We start from the raw sequence: 23,934 nt of genomic DNA, 5'->3' as shown, positions 1-23,934 counted from the left end.
GTCCGGATATATTTGTAGATATATATAGACAACCTGGGTCACTGATTATGTGCTCGCTGCTGTCTTGAAGCCAGTGAGCCAAGTTGTCTACTAGTCTCTACAGCATCCATCAGCACTTTGTCTAATCGGGCACGTATCCAGTGACTAAGTGAAAGTTGTTTTCTCAGTGAGACAGCAGCCAGCGCACACCCAATGGCCCAAGTCTGTCTATATATATTCACAAACACATCCGGCGAGGAAATGACTAGAAGCGCCAAACGCCGCGAAAGAGACAAAGAAAGGTTCGCTTTAAAGAGACGATGTGTGGTGAGGCGGTTGAGTGGACAAATTGTAGTTTTGTATACGTTTAAAAAAAAGTACTGCGTTTTAAAAGTACCGCGGAGACAATTCTCGTGCAGTCTAAAGCATGAATGAAGAGCAACAATAGTATTCGCATGGCAAGTACGTGACGATACCTAAATTTACGCGCGAGAAAGCGTGCTGAACGATTGTTCTTTAGAAAGAGCCAATAGATGGATGGCGTCATGCACTTATACATCACGATGGTGACCTATCATGTCATATACTGATGCTCTTGCAATCGAGACGCTTAGAGTCGGGTTTATTTAAACTAACGTGACTGCTTAATCGTTTATGCTTGGACCGTGGCCACACCCAACGCTGGCGCAGAATGCTATTCATGCGCTAATGCAGTTATTGAAACGCGCCTGCCTCTGCGGTAAGGGTAAGATGGTTCCAGCAGGTGAAGAAAACGGCGCGCGAGGGAACGGGAAGAAAGGGGAGAGACAGGACAAACCTGAACATACAAGTAAGTTTTGAACGTGAAAGACCCACGGAACGTTGCCGCGCATGTACAGAAAGAAAACATACAAAAAAAAGAAGAATTAACTGAAAGATTAAGCAGCATGCAACAAACACGTGGTTAGCCTCGTATCTTCAGTGCTTTGTTTAAATATTCGAACTCTTTATCAGTAACTTGGACATACGGTACACTTATGCACCATCTTACCCTTATACCCATGCACCAACCCGTCGAGCAAACCACCCTACTTCACCATTTATAGTCCCACGCATCGTCCTGTGCGCAGGAAAGGGTCACATTCTCACTTTTAGTCTTTCTATTTCTCTTTCCCTTACCCCCAGTGTAGGGTAGCAAACCGGACGTTCATCTTGTTGACCTCCCTACCTTTCCTTACCTTGTTTTCGCTCTCTCTTGTCGTTATTTCCGGACAGCGAGAAGTAATGCGACATCACATTCACGGGGCCAATGCTATAGAGAAGCATCGTGGCAATCATGAAAGCAAAGAGCATCGCTTTCTACTCTGCCGCTGCACGGCTACGCCGTGAAAACAACGTGCAAAACAGCAGGCGCGCCACGGTGCCACATGGTAACGCCTCGGCTGATGTCACTTGCGGCGAAGCCACTCGAGCGGCTGACAGCACCGGTGCTGACGCAATGTCTTCATGGTCGTCGCTTGTGGCAAAGCCCGTTGCGGCACCCGACGCTTTCTGCGTGGCTTTGTTGTTGTTGTTGTTGTTGCTGCTGCTGCTGCTGCTGCTGTGGTTGCTGCGCTCGTATCATTGCTCCGCACTGGTTCGGTGCGATGTTTGCGCGCGTCCTTGCATCGCGACGAAGATCCTCTGAAACGCGGGCAACATCCTCGTGGCGACGGCACTTTCTCGAGTGTGCGATGTCTTGGCGCGATCCTATAAGCGGGTTGCGAGAGTCTCACGTGCTCTCGCCGTCGTGATGGATCATTTTGCTCCATCTCTTCTCGCTTTTCTTCCTATTCATCGTGCATTTGATCAATGACGCCTCCGTTGTATTGCTTCTTCTCTTCCTTACTTTCTTTTTTTCTCGCGTTCGTTCCGCGACGCGTTTTGCCTTGGGCGTCCTCCCGACAAGCGTTTTCGCTCACTCACGCGGGCGCATTGACTTCCAAGGCAACCTCGAGCCCGTGCATGCGATCATAATGACGGTGCTAGAACCGGTGATGGATCGTTACGCGTATACCAGCAGTTATGCAAGCGCAGGATTATTTTAACTACCTCATTGTTATATCACCTGAGGTGCGGCCTGGTTTTCTAATTCTCCACCCGATTGGCCTCGCTCGCCGTCCGTTAATTTATTCTTCTTTTCTCTCTAGCTTGAGGAGCTTTCTGCGCTCGTTCTTGTGATTACCTGGCGAAGTTTCTATAAAAATGCTCAGTGATTACCATACTGCGTCAGTGACGCCATTAATGGCGATATTTATTACAATAAGTTTTGCGAGTGACTTAGTGGACCGGTGACTGAGTGTTCATCGCATTATGCTGGCGAGATTGTCGGTAAGGTATTTGGAAGCGGCGGTCGAAGTTTTCTTGTGCGTAATGCTATGATGAGCAGTGTAAGAAACTCTGTGATGCTTATATTTTGAAGCACGTTAATGAGACGATAACCTATAGCCCTCCATTAAAGTCAACATGGTGCCGCAAACCATGCCGCAAACCATCACATAGTTTGCGGCACCACTCAGGGCAATGAGGGTTTAGGTGGGTATCCATCGACGATATAATAACGACACATTATGCCACTTCAGAGCTCAGGGTAAGAAATGAACAGCTCAGATAGACATCTGTGCGCGATAAGCAGAATGGGCACGCGCCAGTTGTATCTGGCTGGGGATGTACCGGGACAAGGAAGACTGCTAAAGCGTTGTCATGCAACTGTGCAAGATGACATCTCTTCATAGAACGTGCTCTGCATCTGCTATGCATATGACTAGCACACGTGTTCCTTGATTGATTCTCGTTCATTATTTCTTAATCTCTGATCTCCCGGAGCGCGTCAGTTATCGACTACACGCTTGAATGATTCCTTCTTTCACACCCCATCCAGGAATGCGCTCGCGAAGAACCTCAGGCGCCGGAAATAGTGGCCATGGGAGCAGAGGGGAAGACCGCATAATTCGAGCGATAGGCACGACAAGATATACGGTTGCAACGGATGGGTATACAAGGGGGTGTGCTTCGCACTAAACAGCGGTTCCCCACTGAACGGCGGTTATATATCTAGCGGTTATATCTCGGGGGGGCACAGGGCGTACCGGCAGTACCACAGCCTTCCGTGCCTCACCCGAGCGGCAAGTGAAGTGAATAATAAAATGAAATGGTGCGCGAAAAATATCCATCGTGGTAGCGATTTATCAGATATCTGTAGGCGCCATCTCTGAGCCCGCGGTTTGCTGTGTTTCTTGCACGCGATGCACCCTTATCTTGCTCCTTCTTGCATCCCGTCCAGTGGCCAAGCAGGCGGTGAATCTTAGTGGCCATCTTAATCGGGAAGAGGGGCGTTTGTTGCTGACGCGCAAAGGAGGACAAGGGGGGGGGGGGGGTAAAGATACGTGTCAGGGAAGTTAATCTTGTATGGGCCACTGTAAGCTGACCGTGAAATGCGAGGTCGCCCTATTGACTATATGCAATCTCTCCCGCCACTGTTTTTGGCGGGATATAGACGCCCGGTATAGATAGCTCTTCTGTGTTTGGCCATCCGTCTTCGGGATATGATACCCGCAGTGTTACAGGCGTGGTCAAAAGCGCACCCCCAATTTGTCGTTTTGCGTTTCGTTCGCTTCGCGATCAGAAAACATGCCAGGTTGTAGATGCCCGTTCGCTATAGGGCTCCCATTGCTTTGGACATTCGCAGGGCCGCAGCATGCATTATAATTGATTCTTTGTCTCCGGTGGGGAATGCAAGAAGATTGTGTTTCATGGAGATAAGCGATGAAAGAATAGCTCATGCTAATGAAGTAGTGATCGAGGAGCCACTGAGCGCTTTAACAAAATATCAGCCTTTCGAAACGCGGTGCTGTGGCCTCCACCCTTCGACTATCATCGATTGTCTTCTGTTCGTTCGAGAACCCCTGAAGCGCAGACTTGGATGAAAACAGGTAGCACATAGGATAGTGGCATTCCGCTTGTCTTTATCTAAGTCGGTCGTTGTATATAAAAAAAGGAAAATAATGTTGGTTGTGTTTCTTGACTGGGCGAACCAAACGAATGAAAACTGAATGAAATGAATATATGTACGTGCGTGTGTGTGTGTGTGTGTGTGTGTGTGTGTGTGTGTGTGTGCGTGTGTGTGCGTGTGCGTGTGCGTGTGTGTGTGTGTGTGTGTGTGTGTGTGTGTGTGTGTGTGTGTGTGTGTGTGTGTGTGTGTGTGTGTGTGTGTGTGTGTGTGTTTGTTGCCGAGCAAATTAGAATCATTTGTCATTATGAGTCCATACCGTCGTAGTCTTCCGGTATAAACCCTGGCTGCGATAAACATTTGCGACTTTTGTCAGTGCTTGGTTATAGTTGTCAAGAACTCCCGTATTTCTTCGTTACCCTGTACCACCATGGCATCATCCCCCTGTTTCAGGACAAAGGGTTTGCGGGAGGGTGAAGGCTTGTAGCGATGAACAGTGAGCGGCCGAGCGATGTGTCAGCCTGACGCAAACGTTTCGGCAATGGGTCTTGTATTCTCCAGGACCCTGAAGACGGCGTGTTTCCATAGTCGAAACGTTCTCTCCAGGCTGAGGTTTGCAATTTTCGACCCGGCTGTTCATCACATCATCCTGTTAAAACATTTGCCTTTTGCATGTCATCCAGATGATTTAGGTACTACTCTGCAGTAATACTGGCTAATGTCTTAAACGCACTATAGTATTTAAGTTTCGAAATTCCTGTTAACCCCTGGAGTAGAACCAGACGCGATAGCTCTGGGAAATTTATACCTGCATTCACGCTTGACCTACAGTGTGTGCAGCGTACCGCGCGATGAAGTTCCATCAGATGGCGCCATGCACTATTTCGCCCATGTGAGCCACCAAAACATCCACTATACTTTTGCGCATGGCATCTCCATTACACGGTTCGCATCCGACGTGTCACTAATGGCTTGAACAACGCCATCGGTGTTAAATCTTTTCGTCGATCGCAGGCTCTTCTGTCACCTCACGCTTTCTTTGGATTCTTCTTTACGGTCCATCGGTGGCATAGCAAAGCACGTGGCAATTTACGTGCACATCGCATCCCTTCACCGAGCACTCGTAGCGGCGTAAGCCCAACACCAACTTTGGTTTGTTTACTTTGAGTCGTCACGATGTTGTAAGCGCAGCGCGGAGGGCGGTGCAGACGAGGTCCGTAATTAATTGCGGCTATCTTGAAAAGCCCGCCCAGGCATGACCTGACTCCCCCCACCCCGATTCGCCCAGCGAACCTCCCTAAACACCTCTCCCTACAACCATGCCTCACTGTGCTCAGCGTTCATCGTAGCGTCGTCGGCTTAGCGCTCAAAGTGTAGCTTGCGAATGCCGGACACTCCTGTCCGTTCGTCCTGACCGAGCATCTGATAGGGTCAACACATACAAGTGCTTGTTGGTGGTTTCGTCTGGGCGCGGCTTGGCGCTCATATGCGATGCGGCACGACGCCAGCCGCTTGAGACCTAGCTTAATAACAGCCGCCTGGCGTACACCGACGGCTGCGCGTGTGCCGTCGAGAAAATGAATATTTATTTTTTTGACGGGCCCAATTTTGCCTCATTTTTTAGTACCGCTAAACCGGTACGAGCTAATCGTGGCTTCCTTTATCTCTCTTATCATACCTTTTCTTTCTTCTAGGCGAAGCTTCGCCTCACGACGGTGCGTTAAACGCGAAGGAATTCACGAAGATAAAAGATATACACCGGAGGCGCAAAGCGCTCTCGTGGTATCTTTGCATGCGCGGCACGAATTGCGATCCGTGTCACGCGCGAGCACAATGCAAACAAGCGGCTGGTAATCACTGCGCGCTTCCAACAATTAGCATTGTTGCGCGAAGAACAATCGCTGGAGGTGCCTGCGGTTGTATAAACATGGCGCACCATGATTGCCGCCGGGTATTTTTTTGTTCTGTTTTCTGCCGCGTGCTACTCTTACACTGAACACCTCCCATTGCCTTCCGTCACGGTAGAACGTTTTGTCTCGGCAGGAGGTTCGAATCAAGCCGCTACGACCTCCTTGAGTTCTCCTGAGGACGGCGTTCCTGTGTATGAATACTTTTCGCCTGCATCAAGGTGCACTGAAGTTGCATGCATGAATGCAAATGCATTTGTAGCTGGAACCTGTATGCGAATGGAGGCCTAACGTCTCTTGAGCAGCGATGGTTGTCTGGCGTGCCTACGCGTCATAGTGTCTTGTCCAGTTATCGGTGTTTTGAACACATTTTAGCTCCGACAAGCCGCGGACACATAAAGAAGGGGCGCAGGACACAGGACGTGTGTGCCCTGTGCCCCTCCTTCACGTGTCTGTAGGCGCTAAAACAATTTCAGTATGAATAGCTAACTCGCCCAAATTACCATCCTGTATTGATATTGCCATGGACCGACCAACGCTAGCGCCAGCGTGTCAGACCCCGAAGGTACTTCGTAAGCATGCACAAATCCGTAGCCACTGCGGGCGAGTGAAGTTGCCTCCCCATCGAGGCAACAAATCGGCAGAGTTTCCATGTTGGCACCCACCGAAATAAACAGTCTGATACTCGTATCTTCATGAATTACTCAGTGTAAGGCTGTGATGAAAAGCTCGTGAAAGTGGCATCCCAGAACGACTTGCTCCCACATATAGGTGAATTTAGAAAGTCTATAGCTTATTTATAGACTCCTTCTAAAACATTTCGCCTCATTATTTGTATGATATTGATGTCTTTTGGGCTATTCTCGTCCGTATACTTCGGAACGGGTTGTTCTCAGATAACACGCAGACATAATTTGATACAAAGTATATAGGAACTCAAGTTTACAAGCGGTCATTTACAATCTATAGAATTAGCAGAAAAAAAATCTCTGTAGACTTTCTACAAGCTTGCCTGCACTAGATAACGTTTTGTGAGGGCACTGCAGAAAACTTGAGTTTTGAACGCATCTCTTCTTAAGAATATGTTGTCAGGAAAGTTGCCAGGAATCAGTGGTTGTAGCTATATTGCATCCTCTGCATCTCCATCCCTGCTCCCGCTCTTGTTCTGCCATTAGATATTTTCCCTGTTGTTCGATGTGTCCTTGCGTTGCCGAAACATTTCGGAACTCTCCAGTTAGGTCCATGGCCACTTTCACTCGCGCAACTGCTCGCTACTCGATAGACGTTTCTTCGCGGGGCCAGCAGCGATATTTCCCGCTGATCGATGGCACGTACCGATGGCCTCTGATAAGAAAGGCCAGGGCGCATCCCGTTACGCCGCCGCCGCCGCTCGGCCGCTCGCTCAGTTTTCCGCTCAATCAACGCGCACCTAACAATCGGTGCCATACTGCAAGCCGGTGATGTATACCGCTGATCGCGCAGGCAATTTCGCGTGAAGCAGGGGGCTACGGAAGGAGCGGCGGTGGTTACCAAACTCCCGGGGACGGCTCGGTACAAACAATGACGACCCTCGCGCGCGATAACAAAGGGGCTGCACGTCGATGAGCTGTGCTTGCAACACGTGCGCTAACGATAGGGTCAACGACGACTCGCTCGGGAACGGAGACGGTAGGGGGCACGTGTGATATAGTGGAGGAGATGGAGTCAGGCGCTGAAATGCGCCAAATGGGATTGCAGGCGCCAATCGGTCAGAAACAAAAGCGCCTTCGGCGCGAACGTTGCGCTGGATCACTGCGGACCACCGACTATACGCCTTGCGGAATTCTGTGTAGGCTTAAGTGCTGTCCTTCTTAATCGCCGGCCTGGAATGGGATGGGGTATAGGGGGCGTGTTTCGTTGAGTGCGCTGTATGGCCTTGGCGGTTCTTCTTGAGTGCTTCTTGAGTGCTCCGTGGCTCGCGGTTCTTCGATGGAGCTGAGTCCTGCTATACATGTGCTTCGCGAAGCTAGAGCCGCGTGCTCTGTGTGTCTCGTGAGGCACCGTCAGCCATGCAGTGTGAGCTACCGGTAACCACACCAGGTGTTTCTGCGAAGAGTATTGATAATATTTTTTTAAATCACCTGCAGCAGATAGCACCGTTCTTGTCTACTCGAAGAGGCGGACGTTACTTGCACGAGAAATCGAAATGCGTAATGGAATAATCAACAACTAATTAAGTTTTTAACTATATACATTGCGGCACATTTCGCAATTTACAAATTGTAGATGGTGAGACCGCAAGGCATATCCACTTGAAGTTATTTCTGTAGATGACATCATTTTCGAGATGAGCGTAATCAACTTTTGGGTAAAAATGCACTGTCGTTCCATTTACTCACTTACCAAAACGCCGTTTTATGGATTGAACCACAAAAGTAACACGACCGCCAATGTTTTGTAAAGCCACGCTTTGTAGATAAGATAAGATAAGATAATGTAGATAAGACACGCTTTGTAAAGCCGGGAATTAATTTCTCGAAACTGGTGTCATCCTGAGAATTAGTTCTAATTGCAACCGCCTTACGAACTTCTCGGATGCAATTTACAAATTGTAATATGTGCCGCAAGGTCATTAGCAAATATCCTAGTTAGTAAATTTGTATATTTAATCGATTGTGCGTTTCGATTTCTCGCGAATATAATGTCCGCCTGTTTGAGCAATCCAGCTAAAGGATTAGAATTGTGCTATCTGCCAGTGGCAATTATGAAAAGTACTTAAAGTCTTCGTAGAAACACCCGGGTATACCTCAAGAGGTGCATGGGTAACCACATGGTCAACAATTGTTCTTTTATTTCTTTATTAAGAAATCTACGTACGGAGATGTTGGCATCTTGTAGAGGCGCCGGCTACTTTTCTGCTCCGACTTGCAATAAAAAGATTTACGCTACCGGGATAAGAAAAAAGCCATAGCAATACAAGACCGCTCAAAAACGTGTTCCCTTGAGTAGTTAAGTCGTTACACAAAAACTACACGTTCATAATCCAAGTTCACAAGCTAGAACACGAATGCAATGCAGTCGCCTCTTAACAAAAAAATGAGGAAAAGAATAAGAATAAAAAATAAAAAATAACACAGCAAAATAATCTGCCATACACAATATTATTAAGAGCGTACAATGAACGATGAACATACAAGGTCCCATCTCCGGTATCTGTGTTGGCATAAGTGTCGCACACGTCGATGCACATGTCTGAATTAATGTAGATAAGACTTTTAAGAAGTGCTACATCTCCCAAACTCTTTTAAATCTCTAATAATTTCTAATAAATATTAATAATAATCTCTACAAATGCACGTACTGCGCGTATTAGGAATGTTTCTGTTGGCCACGCCCCAAAGAACTCTTCCAACGACAGCGGCCCCCTATAAAGAACATATAAATTTCTTGACAACTTTCGGAGGCAGGCTGAGTATTTGTTGCAGTGTAAGAGAAGGGACTTTATATCGTCATCGTATTCCTCACAGGAAAAATTGTGTTTTTAGCTTTTTAGATCCTTTATAAGAAGCACTTCGTGTTGACTGTACCGAGTCGTAATGTGTGTATTATCGTTTTTATAGTGCGGCTGACCTTGGTCGGCATGGTGAACTTCATAAGCATATCTATCCTGAATAATGTTGAACATTGGGCCCCATTATTAAGCCAAGTGTATCTTGTAACTCGGGTGCATATTTTGTTAACAGCGTAATTCACATTTCTTTTTGAAAAGTAAGGAGCAAAATTTCATCCTTTTTATGATCCTCGCGTGCTAAAGCATCTACGGCATCATTCCCCGCAATTACACAGTTACTATAGCTACCTACTGAAGTATACTTAATCATTCGCAGTGGTGTAAACATTTTGTATCTCATATCACATGTACTAAAGGCATCATACGCTGAGCAAAAGCTGACGTTTCTTATGGATATTAGTGATGCTGTAGAATCACTTAGGTCGTGGTTATCTTTGTGAGCATATAAATTTCACTTCAGAGAGAATTGCGTAAACTGCGGTCCGCAATTTAGTAGCACACCAAAAAGATCCGGTCAAAGTGTCCAGACATGCTAACTGATGCCCGCAAGAGGACGGCTAAATGTAGCGACACGTCAATTGAAATATAAATGTTCTCATTCCAAATGTAACTACAAATGCGAATAACCACACGCACATTAGCCAGGTTTCCTCGCATGTCGTGGTGGCCAATCGCGAGCCAATGCGGGGCGTAACATTGTGGTTTCCTCGTGATGCGTATTTGCATGTTTATTATCTCGCGTGCTGACGTATTTCGGGCAAGAGTCCAACTTTGGTCACCGCATTCTCTTCTTGGCGGAAGCACCTATAGTCGAGACCAGTCCAAATAAGCAAACAGGACAAACAGAGCAGAGCAGAGAGCCAGCACGTAACCCCCCCTGACTGCAGGAATAGCGAAACAAAAGCTGGTATATATATATATATATATATATATATATATATATATATATATACCAACTTACCAGGCCATCTCGCCTGGTAAATGATAATAATTATAGGTCATTGTGTGTCGCGACATCTGTCATAAAACAGAAGCAAACAAATAGCTTATATACATGACCTTTCACTCTGAATTATGCTCTCCTTTCTAACATCGAGAGAGCGAAATCGTCGCTTCATTCCAAGAAGTTTCCGTGCAAAGTTTCGCAAAACTTCGTGTCACGGGGCCGCGTTCCAAAGCAAAGTTTTGCAACCGGTGTTATTAATGAACTGTACACTTCAGGTGTAAAAGTGTGAGCCTCCCACGGAGCGTTTAATGACATGGTATTAAAATCTTGATTATTTCCCTCTCTAGCCGCTCGTGCAAGTGGCTAGGGAGGGATGTTTGCATGCTGGTGAGAGCCCCACAGAGCGCGGTTGTGTGGCAAAACTGTCAAGTCCGTAATTAATCTCCAAAATTGCACTGCACATGTTAGACCACACGGGCACCGTGGTGACAGGCTAATAGCGTTCGTTATAACAGTCTTCGAGTGACTTGAATGCCCTTCGTGAAGACTCCAGCATCAACTAAAATTGGCATGCGGAAATGTGCGTGGTTCTTGAACAGTTTGCTGCCATCTGAACCTGTTCTTGATGTGTGCTTAGCTAAAAGGTTGATTGAGTTATTTGATGATATTGGAAACGTTACCTACTTTCGTCGCCGGCTTTTCTCCAACATTTGAATGTGTAGTGAATATGCATAGAGGACACGAAGAAATTAGCAAATGAGAACACGCGAATTTGCATATACCCACAATGACGAGCGCATATCGTATAACCGCGCTTGAATTGATGAGCGATGTAGCGGGTGTGACAGGTGTACTAAGATGTTGCATATATCTCTAAACTGTTTGGGCATGCTTTTGTTTCCTCTGAGTATGTTGCAAGGGGTTGCAGGCGTTTCATTTTGCTTACCTCAGCAAATTAAACTGAAGATTGGCAGGAATCAACCGAAGGACGAAGCACTGACCGTGACAGCAAGTTTTACCGTTGCGCTTGAACTTCTCTGACGATGTTCTAAGCATACTTGGGTCCGACTAACGCGGACGTGGCATACGCGGTTGCCCCAAAATTTCTGGTGCCCTTAAAAGCTTTAACACAGTGTGTAGGGCCTGTAATGACATCGCACAGGAACCACTAAGCTGTCCGTAAAGAGCCACGCCAGTAAAATTGCATCGCTTTCAGGTTTGAGCCCTGATATTGTTCTGCGCTCTCAATATTTAATAGTCTGAGAAGCTTTAAGATAAAAGGCATGCGCTGTGAATGTTATATTTCATGACATTTGTTTGTGGGCTGCGATTCTCAAAATTCTGAGGAATAATTTAGTCAAGAACGTAAGACTTGGTATGAGAAACCTTAGTGATAGAATACTGCGGCAATATAATCCGCATATACAAGGCATCGATAAGAACATAACATGCAACTACCTGAATATGTGCGGAGCCTACCCGCCGTGGTTTGCTTCGCGGCTATGGTCTTGGGCTGCTAGCACGAGGTCCCGAGATCTAATCCCGGACACGGCGACCACATTTCGATGAGGGCGAAGTGTGTAAATACGCGTGTACTTAGATTTGGTTACACGTTAAAGAACCCCAAGTGGTCAAAAATATTCCGGAGTTTCCTGTCACGGCGTGCGTTTTTATTTCCCTGGGCCGAGTATACTGTTGTCACGATCTTCTATGGAACTCGCCAAGATCTTCATGTTTCAACCTAAGAACGCTGACACTATTTTGCTATCAGTAATGACAGTTTTCATGACGGCTATATCGCGACAAATCCGGAGAACTTAGCTGAGCCACGTTTCATTTCTAGAAATTAAAATTGAAATAAATTACCTTTTAGCCGTCCGCTGCCAGTCATACCTTGTAACAGCGTTCCTCGTAAGCAATCAAAGCTTTTGCTATATTCAATTCAACCTCTGAATTTGGCGTCTACACTAATTTAAGTTGGTCACCGACAATAGTGGTGTTGACCGCTGATTCGTAATTGTTTAGAAGAGACTCTAACGTGTGCGAGGACAGTTGTGAAGGTAGCGGTAGGGGATTCCGCCCAATTCACTCTCCACCTCTAAACATAAGCCCTCCTCAGCCTCCTCCTTTTACCCCTTATAAACCGCTTATCGCTTTCCTGCACTGGCCAGTGAATGTCAACTGGGAATACCACATCGCTGTGCCTTGTCCTGTGCAATCACTTGCCATAACTATGCGAGTACTCATCCCGTCTTTAAGTCCCGCACCAGAAAGAGAGAAGGACATTCTGTCGCAAGTTAACTGTAACCACGAGTGAAATGCGTTAGCATTACGTAGCACCTCTTTCAGGTCCCGGATACATGATTTAAACCATGTTCACCGCATTGAAAAGTGTTGTTTAGGAGGAGCTCACTCGACACGCGCCCTGCCTCTGGGAGGAGCGAAGTGCAACTGACGGCGGTCCGCAGCAGACCACATGCAGGCAGTTGCAATATACATATATGATGTAATAGTTCAGCGGAATCCCGCTAGGTGGAGTGAAGTAATTAAAGGGAAGATGAGACATCCACCCAACCATAGCAATTAATTGGGATTGGGTGGCTGTCTCATTTTCCCTTTAATATACATATATACCTCCCCCACGTGGCCGGCTTCCCACACCTCACATACACATTTTTGCACTTAGACACTCCTAATGCTAATGCATTAACAATCTTTATCTTCAGGTTAGGTAGGGCTGGTGAAAAGCCACTCCCCCCAGTTCGGAGCCTCGCATACGGCCTTCCGCAGTGCAGCACTGAAGTAGGGTTACTTTCAGTGATATGCCTTTCATGTAGCCTCATTCTCGCTCTCTCTCTCTCTCACCATTCTGACAACGCCAGCGCTGACGATTTGCAGACATAGGATTTAAGCTCACAGATAAATGAAATTTTCGATCTGTTTTCGCAATAGCTTGGAATATTCCACAAGTTAGATTAATGGACTGAATTATCGGGCGATGAGTAAAGCCCAACGCTTGCTTCGGCATTGGGTGTTAATACTGTCAGCAAAAAGGGATGTGACGAAAGATAATTGTTACTTGGAAATCCTGGGATGCTCTTGCAAAAGCTAACTCTCCAAAGGAAGCCCATGGGTACGCCCGTTAACTATGCTTATATGGTGGATCTGTGCTTTGTAAATGTTTGCGAAATGTGCGGCAAGCAATAGTTACACTCTGCAGAAACGACATCGTAAGGATGCCGAACAGGTTGTATCGGCCCGAAGTTAATTTAGCTTCGCGCCCCATCGTCTGTAACAACCGCCTCCGCCCCTTGCTTATTGTAGCGTGAACTACACTGTCCGAAGTTGAGCAGTTTCGCGTGGCTCCTGGAGAACCGTGCTGCGCATGCGCGAGGAGCAGTGACGTCATATGGCGCACAGCTGGCGCGCCGGGCGTTTGCCCGACGTTTGCGCTGGGCGTTTGATCGTTTGCGCTGGGCGCTTGCCAGTGTAGTGTAGCCATGAATAAGGAGAGCGAAATTGATGCTCAGCGGCGAAGAATAACGTAGAAGCCTAACTCATCGGATATCGAAGTAGTTACCTGGTAATTAGCGGTTGAGCGTAGGAGGAACGAACAGAAGAAGGCTAAACGTGCTGCGGAGACACCGGAGCAATGGGAGGAACGTCTAGCAAAGCGGCGTCGCCAGGAGGCTGAGCGACGTGCCCGACCATCTCAGCAGCAGCAACAACAAGACGTTGTCGCTGACGTCAAGGCTCGCCGATTGACTGGCTATACGGTGAAACTTAGTGAAAGCGCCAGTGCGACTCGGACCTTCGAGACGGACTTCGTAAACAATCCGTTTGGATATGTGTGTGACGTGTGTGAAAGACTGTGGCAGATGAAATACTTGACGCCGTTAAGTAGTGCCATGCGTGAAACGTTGAGTCAGTCGTGTTGACGGTATACCGGTAGCTCTGGAGTCTGTATCTATGTAAGGAATGGGATTGCTGCCAGTGAACTGCCAAACGTAGCGGTGCCCAAGGGTGAAGCCTGTGCCGTTCAGCTTGACGAAAGTAGTGTGGTCATCGAAGCCGTGTACGCGTCGCCGAACAATTCAGTTAAAGACACTACAGGCGTAGTGGCTACGTCTATACCTAGTCGTGCGGCAAGTGAACTGTGTGTGGTGGCTGATGACTTCGATCGTGCTCCACACTCTCTTGGTGTTCCTTTGAAGGACACGTTTAACTTGGGCTTAGCCAGTGTTCCAACTGTACAGACGACCCAATGGGGAACCACCATTGATCTTGTGTATCACAGACAGACAATCGATTCAAAATACTGTGTTGGGGCCATAGAGATGGCAGCGTGTTATTACACTGACCACCGAGCCGTCTTTGCGGCAATAAAGAAGCAACCAGAGTGACTTTGGGATGAAGAGATGTGGATAACACCGTATCTCTACCTGTAGAGCGACAAAACTATTCCAGCGGATTCTAATGAATTTGTTGGACACCTTCCCGGCAGCACGTCCAATTCACTTAAAACGCACTGGATAGCTTCCTGTCCGTTGTCCCGACAGGATATCTGCCGACCGGGATCTCGCAACTGTATTTCGGCCTGAAACCAACGGCAACGGAATGTGTTCGCGCAAGTATATCTACAACCCGCATGTTGCTTTGCGGAGAGACAGAAAAAGAACGCTGCTCCATCCAAAGAGATATCACCTTTCGGGCGGTATTGCATATATATATATATATATATATATATATATATATATATATATATATATGTGCCAATTGGGTGGGCAACAAACAAACAAAAACTGAGCGTAGCTTGCACTGGAGGCGCAATGCTAAAGAGACAGCGGAGCTGATGGGCACCTAGCTAGTCCTGGCTTTTGGGCTATTAGCTATTTATTGGCTATCGATTAGCCATCGCAAGGTATTAGCCACGTATTCGGGCTAGGCTAAGCACTACCAAGTCATCCCAAGCATTTTCAGGAATTTATTGATCATTAAATTAAAAAATTAAATTATGGGGTTTTACGTGCCAAAACCAGTTCTGATTATGAGGCACGCCGTAGTGGGGGACTCCGGAAATTTGGACCACGTGGGGTTCTTTAACGTGCACCTAAATCTAAGTACACGGGTGTTTTCGCATTTCGCCCCCATCGAAATGCGGCCGCCGTGGCCGGGATTCGATCCCGCGACCTCGTGCTCAGCAGCCCAACACCATAGCCACTGAGCAACCACGGCGGGTATTATTGATCATTGATCGATTATCGATTAGCTATTGATTGACTATCGATTGGCTATCGCAAGGTATTGGCTACGTATTTGAGCTAGGCGAAGCACTATACCAAGTCATCCCCAGCAGTTTCCGTACTTTATTGATTATTGATCGATTATTGATTTGATATTGATTGACTATCGATTGGCTATCAATGGCTGACTAAGCTTAAGTAGCCCCAACCATGATTAGCTAGACTTAGCCAGGCTCATCTTCGCTAGTTCGCAGGGGTATGTGCCATTGCGCTTGGACCCTTTCTGCACTACCGCCAGGATTGGCCCACATTTTTTGTGGGCGATTAACGGACTAACGGCCGGAAAGGAGAGAACGCCCACTGAGAGAAGAGATCAAGGATGCGGATGGCTGGCGTTGATGGCTGACACATTGCCCGCCGCACAAAGCAATACCCGTCGAGTAGAAACAAACGGGTGTCCCTAGCTCCTCTTTTTGAGTGAAAAAAAAAAAAAAAGGAGGGGGGGGGGGGGGTATTACCTTTCTTTAATGTGCGGGTAGTATGCACATGGCGCGCGCACGCTCGTCTCTATCGGCCCGGCTATACGGCAGCGCTTTCAGTAATGCAGTGTTTTGGCCACGTTTCCCAGTCATTGATTCGGGAGCTCCAAGCAGGGACTTCCTTTCTAGTTTTCCTTTCTCTCTTTTTTTTCTGTCTTGCTTGCTTTCTTTCTTTTTCCGCTGCCAGTTGTCCAGCGTAGAAAGCGCGTTCTCGCCGCGCGATTCGGCGTGCTTCTCTCAACTGACTGGCCGAAGGTTGTTGCGATACGGTGCGTCCTAAAATCTGTTCCCCGTCTTGGGCCGTATCTGGCGGAGAACGCGCGAGTACGCGCAAGAACACTTCGAAGTGACCGCCGTGTGCGGGGATTGTATATGGCGTCCCGTTGAATGAGTGCAACGGCGAAATAATGCCCCGGAAAGAGAGAGAGAGAAAGATAAAATGGCAATTTCGTAATCGGAGCGCTGATCAAACCGCATCTTTTATTTCTCTTGTTATTGCTCCTCTGGTTTTCGACTGCCGCACCCCCCCCCCCCCCTTACTCTCTCGCTCTTCTTTGCCGCCTTTCACTCGGCCAATACACGACGAGAGGCCTTAATAGCGACCGGGTGTATTCCGAATGACTGCATGCCATCCGCGAGTAAAACGTTCGTGCGCGCGGCGTGCAATTATACTGACAGCCGCGCGGGGGCGTGCCGCGTGCCTATAGGCTTTTTACTATGTACCCGTAACCGACAGTGAACCGTTCCATTTCACCAGTCAAGGGTAAAGAGGCCAGGCAATGATAGAAGGGAACAACATTGTCCTCAAAACATTTTTTTTTTTGTAGGCGCCAACAAGTCCAGGCTGCTTAAAACAAGTGGCGCCCGCAGAAGCGTCAGAAACGCTTCACACTTTGGAAGGGTGGGGGGGGGGGGGGGGCGATAAAACTCTGGTCATTTATGCGTGATCGTTGTCGGCCGAGGTGCCTGCATGGGTTCAATCAAACTGCGTGCACGTAGAAAAACCCGCACGTAGCGCAATTTAGGTCGGGGGTTGAGACAAGGAGCAAAATTAATCCCGGTTTTAGTTTTCAAGCTAATTTGCCAATGCTGTAATACGTTAATAAACAGCGGCAGGGTAATAAGGAAATCGGAACGCAGTGAAACGAGCCTTTCTGCATATCACCGCGCTGTGCGAGGCGCATACGGTGAAGAGCGCAACAGTTGGAGAAGTATAGATTAAAAGTATAGATTTTTAAATGCGGTAGCTGTTACAGAGATCACAAAAGTGTGTTCGCGTCTAGGCGACTGGGGGAGTAATATATTAATCTGGGAGATGAGTAGGGGGTGCTAGAAGCCACCGAGTATACCGCAGGAATCTCACACATTAATGAATAAAAAGGTAAAGGTAATTTCTATAGATGTAAAGATCAATATCACCAGCCCTTCCCCTGTCGAGAAAAGGGGGGTAAGCGAAGCTTGTCGTGTGTGTATCTGACCTTCCTGGTGATTTTATTTCTTTCTCTCTCCCTCTCTCTCCTTGTATCTTTCTTTCTCTTTCTTCCTTTCTCTCTCTCTCTCTCTTTCTCTCTTTCTTTTTGTCCCTGGTATGTGCCATTGAGCTTGGACCCTTTCTGCACCACCACCAGGATCGGCCAACTTTTCCGCGTGACACCACCACCACTGCCGACCTTTGTGAGCCTATAAAGCTTCGCTTAAAAAAGTAAGAGAAAAAGAGTGGGGCAGGGTTCAAACACTTCACTTTTCGCTTGCGAACCACTGCATCGCAGTCGTTTGTTATTGTTTTCTTTAGTATGCTTTTTGATGAAGTAACCAAATCGTGGGAGCATCTTATCCAACTCAACACAGGTGCGGCAAGGCAATCAGACATGACACTTCGCGCGTGCTTGGCTTTGCCGAGCCTGGCGTTGCAAACGTTGTAACGCTGCGCGCTATACAGTGAAAAAGCGGATTTCTCGTTGTCTGCCGCGGAACTCCTCGTGGGTGACTAGCAAAGTTGAAACACTTGTCATAGGAAACCTCGATGACTTGGACATTTTCTCAACGTATGAGTTGCATAAACTCGTTGTATAAGTGCTTTTGTAATCGTATTTATCAAACCAAACGTCGACTGCCCTAAGCTATCACCGTTACGTCGAGTTGGCTCTGAAAAACGGAGGTCTTCCGGCGTCTTGCAGTACGAATAGAAAGTAGATCGGTTTGATAAACCGGCTTCATCCTACCCCATACATCTTAGCTCTTCTGCGTACTATATATTCTATAATTTGCGGGCTAACTTAGTTGTATATTCATTAACTGGACAGGTTTAGAGGCACAACCAAGAGTATCAGTTTAAAACTCCCCTCATAGGCGAGCACAGACGAACCAGTAATGCTTCTGTGACACAATTAAAGATTACAGAACAAACCATGCAGCATAATTTAAAGATATGATTAATACGTACACGTCGCCGGATATTGAGATGACGCAATCACAGACACGGGAACCGCACGAACACCTGAACATTCTGCACTCATATTTAAAATGAACAGGTAGGAAAATATCAAGGATTCAAGGCTCAGAAACAGACATGACGCACACGTTTCTGAGCTTTCAGTATTTGTCGTTTTGAAGCGCTTCTTCTTAATATATCCGAGTATAAAGCGCCAAACTTGCTGCCTTACTTGGCCTGTACTCGTCCAAACTCGGCAGGAATTCAAGAATCTCGCCTTGATGATTATACCTCGCCTTTATGACGAACCATTAACCGCGGAGTGGAGAAGTACGGATGTGAATTGGCTATAAATAAAGCAAGAAGAGCAGGAACAGTTGTAAGAGTCACCTCTCTTGCTTTCCGTAACTCCGCTGACACAGAACACTTTTAGAAAGTCGTTGCTGGAGAGTTGCTGGAGAGTTGCTGGAGCGATGATAGAGCGTTATAAAAGCGATGACATTTAATTCTCAGAACAACCGGAAACTGCATAAGAATGTAATGGGAGGCTTACTGAACCTCCAGTTGAGGAAGATAATCGCTTTTCAAGTGGACTCTTATTGTATCAACTGATGCTTGAGGGATGTTCAAGATATGTTTTTTTTTACTCGTGTACCGCGATGAGGTGCAGTACATCCATGCATACGGGAGAGAAGTAAACGCTTCCCCGTATTTGTCATCATAAAAATCGCTTTTGTTTGACGAAATAAATGAGGCGAAGATGTAACGTGTTGCGGTGGGGTTGGCATGTTGATGTTACATCCTATGGATTTTCATGTCATCTCACGGTGTCCAAAACGTTCTCTACAGGAGCTTTTAGTCATCTGTGACGACAAAACAATCTAGGTACAATCAGTGGTAATCTTATGAAACACATCGTTGAGCCATTTTCACGTGATTCCAAAGCAGCCCTACAAAATCCGCAGTTTGCCCTACGTCATGGGTTATTGACCCTTTTCGCGGAGCAGTTTGTTTCAGAGAAACGAGATGGCGCTCACGGCGGTGCGCCATACCTCTCCTCAGCGACCGCGCACGAATACGAAACCATTACCGCTTCTACCTTGCTTCTGTGCAATCAGCTGTCGGAAATGCAAATGAGTTTTCGTTAACACACTTTGCTCCAATCATGCTAGATTGAATCATGTGGATTGAAGACGTGTCCAGTAGTTGGCTGCAAAAATAGTGACTGGCATGTTAAGGAATAGAATGAATCTGTGTGGCCAAGTTCGCGGACCGCTGCTGCAACTGTCCGAACGTGTTACCGGCACCTCGTGATGTACGGCTTTCCTCGAGGATACAGAAATTTGCTCATCCCCCAGCCTTGCATCGCTAACCTTCAAAGAAAGGGCTTCACCCCCAGAACGTCGGCAAGAGTGAGTACCACTCGTTAAACAATGATAACGGGAGTAGCGCCGCCTTCTGTCATGGTAGGTTTCGCGCACGGTATTTACGCACATCTACCCCAACCAGCACGGAAACTTACACCCACTTTTTCGCCAACGTGTCAAGAATAAGTGAATTGACACACACTTGAATATATGCGCACTGTATACGCACAATAAATGACGGACTACACCTATGGCGCACGAATGGTCGAAGCTGAATGTTTCGTGACGGTCCACAAGAGTAAGCGAGTTACTAGCTGTAATATATATTTGCTACAAGGTATTACAATGTACAAAACAGGTACGTTTCAAGCATTGTGCGCAGCAAGAACAAATCTATTGGAACTGACCACACCCGCGAGCGATTAGGCAGACAATAATCAGATAGTAGCCGCACCGAGGAACTTCACTGAGTCAGAAACTGACAAGCCACTGCTTCGAAATATTTGCCGAATAAAGAACAAAGAGCAAAACACATTAATCCTGACTGATTTCATAATCGGAAAGCTGGGATAGCTTGGAATACATATTTAGCCCCACTTTTAGAACAAGCACCATATACGCTGCTTGCGCCGTTTGGACATAGCTTAATCAGCTCCGAAAGCGCTTTTGCATGTTCTCTGAAGCTGTGATCAAAGCTTCGCGTGGTCCACTTAGTCACCGTCTACGATATGTCCGAAAACAGAGGTTTTCTAAGCCGCGCCAGCGTCATACACTTCCATTGTAAACAAGGAGGCAACGGCGGCAGTTGAGACAAGCAATGGACGTGTCACCACGTGACCAAACATGGCAGCGTCCATGGGATCGCCGCGAACAGGGTCAATACAAGCAGCTAGTGCACGAAATGAGGCACGCTCATCATCACGCGCTCGAGGAAGGACACGACATTGTATGTCAATGGTTGCCGAGCCACTGCGGAATTGTCGGCAACGACAGCGCAGATGAAGCTGTACGCTCGGCTCATAAAAAACATCAGCGGGTTCCTATACCACTCCCAAGAACGGATGCTGCGCGGCAACTTCAATCGCTTGCTCGCCACATCACACATCTACGATGGAATTCACTGAGTTTCACCAAATCACGCTTGCACTCTCCTGATCCTAACTTGCGACTTCGCCTACTACCTGGACTCTCCCGTCGCGAAACAACTTTACTGTGTCGTATGTGGTTGGGTGTCGCATTTATCAACGCCTATTCATTCCTTTTAGGGATGGCCAATAATGCAGCGTGCAATTTGTGCGAGTGAGATGAGACTCTCGAGCACCTTCTGTGTCACTGTCCAACCTTTGACACTTAACGACGTACTATCCAAGCTAACCTCAACCTCTTAGATAACACAACGCTCTCGGAGGAAAAGATCCTTGGGCCATGGCTTATGCATTCTTGCATGCAAAAGGCCACAAAAGCCCTTCTGCAGTTGGTGAAGGATACTGGATTATACGAACGCTTGGTACAGCGTAGATTATTCTGTGGCTGTCTCTGTGAATGACTGACTCTATTATTTTTCTTTTCTCTCCTTATCTATTCTTCCCCTTTCCCCCTCCCGAAGTGTAGGGCAGCTTACCGGGCACGTCCTTGGTTAACCTCCCTGCCTTTCCCTCTTCGTTTCTCTCTCTCGCTTATGAAGCGCCAGATGGCGCAAAAAAAAAGAAAGAAAACACGATTAAACGATTTCCACATAGTTCCGCGTACATCAGACTGCGAAGCATAAATCTGTATTAAAGAACGATTTGCAGTACGAGTCGTTTTTTGTTTTGTTGAGGTGGCGCTGCCTGGTGGTTAAAAAGGGCCACGTACGGGTGCCATGTTCCCCTGGATGTGGCGGACGGGGCGTACCCGCCAGCACATGTATCAGACTTCATATCCGGGACGAGTATCTCATTTGATCGCTTCCAAGTTACTTTTGAGAATGATTGAGCGCAATGTGCAACGTGAATGTCTCAGTAAGTTGATGTATCCAAATAAAAAAAAAAAAAGCGCGAGACGCCTGCAACAAATGCTTGCCTGTCGCACGTGTATCTACCGCACGCGCACGCACGCACGCGTTTTCTCGCGCGAACACACTACAGCGTCGCTGCTAGACGCAACGCGTGAAAATCGCATTAGCAGCCGCGGCAGGCGGCCTTCGTTTGCTTCCCCCCCCCCCCCCCCCTACCCCCCCTGCCTCCATGCATCAAAACGCTTCGAGCTCCGTAACGAAGCTGAGGAGGGTTTTCAATATACGCCACGCCACCGTGTATATGCGAGCATAGGCCGAATGTGTGCATATCGATTCACCGCACCTCGTCGTCCGCTGGTGCGCCGGACGGCCGGCTGTGCTGGCCAGAGCTGCTTAACGCTGGGTATAATGTCGAGATGCACTCGTAAGCGCGCTTGACACGACGATTCTTCACTGTGCGCCGACCGGGCCAAGTGTATATATGTACGCACCTAGATTTCTTTCTTTCTTTTTTCTTTGTACGCGTCCGAGCCATCGGATAGTGTTATTACGACCATTCGTTTTGGGCGGCCCGTGGCTTGTTGCGTGAGAACAAGCTGCGGCCGGCCTACCCCGTTGTTAATCACCGAGCGCGCGAGATTTTTTTTTTGTTTTGTTTTTGTTGTTTCTCGAGGCGCGTGCAACGGTGCGTAACTCAAATATGCATAACGCATGCGGGTGATCGTTTCGCTTATTCGTGCTCCGAGAGCAACACCCCGTCACCGTTCTCGATTATGCGCGGTGAGCACAATGTGTCTGTCCTTTACGTACCTGAGGAGGTTTCTGAACAGGCAGGTGTCGAGAGGGAGTCTTTCTGCGCGCTCGTCGTCGATTCAGCGGCTCGCACAGTCGCGCGGTTAACAAGGCGGACCTCATTCGAGGCTCAGATGCCGAAAAGCGGCGAGCTATGTAAAAGAAATGAGGGACGTCCAGTTCAACGGCTGCTGTTTCGAGCATGACAAATTTCGCTCGCGCTCACGGAACAAGAGGAGCGTATAACTTTTTTTCCCCCTGTCCGCTGGTTCTCTCGTTGAACTTTAGAATGGCACGGGTGGTTGGATGACAGCATCCATTTGTTGCGGCGTGCTTAGCGGACAACCTCCCCCGAGACGTGCAATAAATAGTTCGTATGCAAAATCGCCCCAAGTACTTCTCCATATATATCTGCCGACTTAACCGAGATGGCAGAGCACGTGCCAGAATTGTAAATAAGGCGTCGGTGTGCAGACGGATACCATCACGTCTGTTACCCTGCGTACTCGAACCTTTCAGGCTTTCAAAATGCGTCTGTCAATTGCAATAGTGATACTAGCATAGACTCAGGCATGTTTAATTAGGGCAGGACAAATTTGTTGGGAAAGTCTACGTACTTTTGCTTAGCGTATTGTCTATTACAGCCATGCCATATCATAAATGAAGGTCTGATCAAAGGAACACGCGTAGCACAGTGTCTTCATTCGTGTGTTCACTGTATATATCATAATCATCACCTAGCACCTGAAGTAGCATGTCAGGCGAACAGCCAGGATAACATCTCCAGCATATCATTAAAGCATGTTTCTTTCTCTTTCTCTCGTGTGTTTGGTGCAGAATTCCTGGCTTCTTGATCCGTGTTCCATAAATGCAGAAAGTAACTCCGAACGAAAACATTTCACATGTTGTATTTACGGAGCCCTTCTCTTTCCTACGTGACGTACGTACAAATTTCTGGTATGACCTCTATCTTTTTAACTATATTGGCTTTCAAATGTTGCCAGCAAATACGTCCACATTGATTTGACAAGTAAAAAAAAAGAGAGAGAGAGAGAGAGAGAGAGAAAGATTTGGCTTTTTACTCCACAGCGGTCATGGAAGAACTGAATAATGTTGAATCGTCTGCACTGAAGACAGCTCTCGAAATCTCTTGATGCAGACAGGCGGCCATTCAAAATTGAACCAGGTAGCGTACGACTCCGGCAGCCCGACAATTT

The 23,934-nt window shown here is 47.3% G+C and overlaps 1 long non-coding RNA gene across 1 annotated transcript in view; it reads left to right on the top strand.

Annotated features, from left to right (window-relative positions):
• Positions 1-23,934, top strand: part of LOC125944767 (uncharacterized) — a 259,378-nt gene that overhangs the window by 215,094 nt on the left and 20,350 nt on the right. The gene's annotated exons all lie outside the window — the stretch shown is intronic.

Source organism: Dermacentor silvarum, chromosome 4, assembly GCF_013339745.2.
Source record: "Dermacentor silvarum isolate Dsil-2018 chromosome 4, BIME_Dsil_1.4, whole genome shotgun sequence".
Taxonomy (NCBI): Eukaryota; Metazoa; Arthropoda; class Arachnida; order Ixodida; family Ixodidae; genus Dermacentor; species Dermacentor silvarum.
Note: the sequence above shows the minus strand (reverse complement) of the source record. Positions and strands in the feature narration are given on the sequence as shown.